General features: G+C 30.9%; 1 long non-coding RNA gene across 1 annotated transcript in view; it reads left to right on the forward strand.

Annotated features, from left to right (window-relative positions):
- LOC137642157 (uncharacterized) overlaps positions 1-2172 on the forward strand; it is an 8695-nt gene extending 6523 nt beyond the window's left edge. The window contains exon 3 of the long non-coding RNA XR_011044657.1: positions 1557-2172. This is a non-coding gene — a long non-coding RNA (uncharacterized lncRNA). The remainder of the gene's footprint in view (positions 1-1556) is intronic.
- Positions 2173-2500: the final 328 nt, after the last annotated feature.

Below are 2500 nucleotides of genomic sequence, written 5' to 3' on the forward strand. Positions count from 1 at the left end.
ATATATATATATATATGTATATATATGCATATATATATATATATATATATGTATGTATATATATATGCATATATATATATATATATATATATATATATATATATATATGTATGTATATACAGTATATGCATATATATATATATATATATATAATGTGTGTATGTATATATATGTATATACATACATACATACATATATATATATATATATATATATATATATATATATGTATATATATATAAATATAAATATAAATATAAATATATATATATATATATATATATATATATATATATATATATATATATATATATGCTGTATATGTGTGTGCGTGTGTATGTATGTATATCATTATATACTCTTACATTTACATACTGTATATGTGCATGCATGAGTATCCATAAACATATCTAAATGCAGTCGGACCTCGGTCTACTCAAGGGTTAGGCAGCAGACTCATAGAGCGAAAACGCATATAATCAATGCCATTGAGTCGATGAACTCTGGCTCCCCTCGGAAACTAACTACTGCCTCAATGCAATCTCCTAACCTTCAAATAGAACACTAGATTGTATTCAAATAGTCCACTAATTGTACTGTATGTTTTATTACAGTAATTGTAGAATGAAGTGCTGTTCAAACTATAGTTAATTCTTTTTAGTGAAGCAGATTTGTACCGACTTGCATGGGTGCTCTTTTACCTTGGAAAAGTTTCCTTATCGCTGATTGGTTGGACAAGATAATTTCTAACCAATCAGAGAGCAGGAAACTTTTCCGAGCTAAAAGGGCACCGCTGCGAATCGGTGCAAATCTACCTCATTAAAAAAGAATGAGTCTAGTGTCTTTACACCCTTTCCTTAATAAACTCCCAAATCGTCTATAACACTAATTGAACTATTAAGTATTTGTAAGACAATTTATCAAGCGATTCTCATTTCAGTTAGACATGAACTCTAAGAACCTGAAGCCATAAATAGGTTTTTTTTTTTTTTTAATTTCAGTTAAATAAATATGGAAAATACATTTCTTGACTTGGTTGCGCTTTTCCAAATGTTGAAAGTTGATCACAAAATAGTGATGGAATACCTAGAGGTATTAGGTAATCTTTAAGTTTCTTAGACTTTGTGTAAGTGGTTGAGAAGTTCGTTATTAAGAAATATTCTCAAATGATGACTATTTTGAAACTTGTTTGCGGGAAATGTTTGATAGATACAAAAATAAAAAATAAAAATGAAAGAAAACCTTTGCAAGTGCATAAGTTCAAAAACCCTCATCTTATGGATATCCCAAAGAGAGATGAAAGGTTTATATGTGTATGGTAATACATAAATGGATAGTGTGTGACGATGGGTTGAGAGTTCCTTAAAGCCATCACCTACTCATGCCATATAGGAAGGACTTGTTAATGCCATATTCGCATAAATAGATCCTACCTTACAAATCCGAAAAAAAAATTGTAATGTTCAAGTTTGCCCAAATAATTCTTTTAAATTTTAGCCTTGTGCTAATATTCTTAACCAAAGTTATCATTTTAATATATTTTCATGTTATTTCAGTGCTTAAGTTTGGTCGTAACGTACTTAGTGATTCTGGTTCAAGTCGGAGATATGAAGGTCGGCGATGAAAAGGACCAGCTGGACAACCAAACTGCAAACTCAGTCTTCTCTTAGGAGTTCGAATGCCTGCCCAGTTCCATGGCTTCGGCTTCCTGCAACCCAACCACTTAACTCAGAAAGGGGTAATCATTCATATGAAAAGCCCTGCAAGCAGGATTACAGACTCTTTTGAACTTTTTGAACCTTTAGAAAGATGTTCGTTTAATGTTTTAGATTTCCTTTTGCTCACACTACATTTGAAAGGACCTCCCCGAATTAGACTTCGTTCAAAATTGATCTTATCTTGTTTTAAAATTTTTCATCGGGGAAAAACAAAATGCTGGAACTAATGAAATAAGAAGTAAACCTAAATAAAGTAAAAAAAATGGGGTGAGATTTGGGTATGGTAAACTTTTATGGAATATATATACTGAAATTACTGGAAAATAAAATTTGGCCATGACTGAACTGAGCTTTATGTATTTCAGATTTAGTAGGGTTAATATATGGAAAATACCCCCTCAACCTCCAAATAATTGTAACAAAAGGTTTCTCAATTGATTCTGGTAGGTTTTAATGTACTTTTTAACAAACTAAAAGTTTACCAAACTATGACCCCCGGAAAAGTGTTTTTTTCAAGATGGCGTCCCAGATGGCCGCCGAAACCTTTGAACGATCGTAACTCTATAACTATCAACTCAAATTTGATGATCTTGTTGTCTATTCCTACATTTTTTGGGGCAAAGAACACATTAAAGACAACTAGGGATATCATTGATCTGTTAAATCATTATAGAATTGGATTCTTGACCTTCAGATGTTCACTATCACCTTATACACAAACACTTACAACAAGCAATAGTTAAAAGAATTTATTCTTAGAGGTATAATAATAGCAAACTAAT

Source organism: Palaemon carinicauda, chromosome 6, assembly GCF_036898095.1.
Source record: "Palaemon carinicauda isolate YSFRI2023 chromosome 6, ASM3689809v2, whole genome shotgun sequence".
Taxonomy (NCBI): domain Eukaryota; kingdom Metazoa; phylum Arthropoda; class Malacostraca; order Decapoda; family Palaemonidae; genus Palaemon; species Palaemon carinicauda.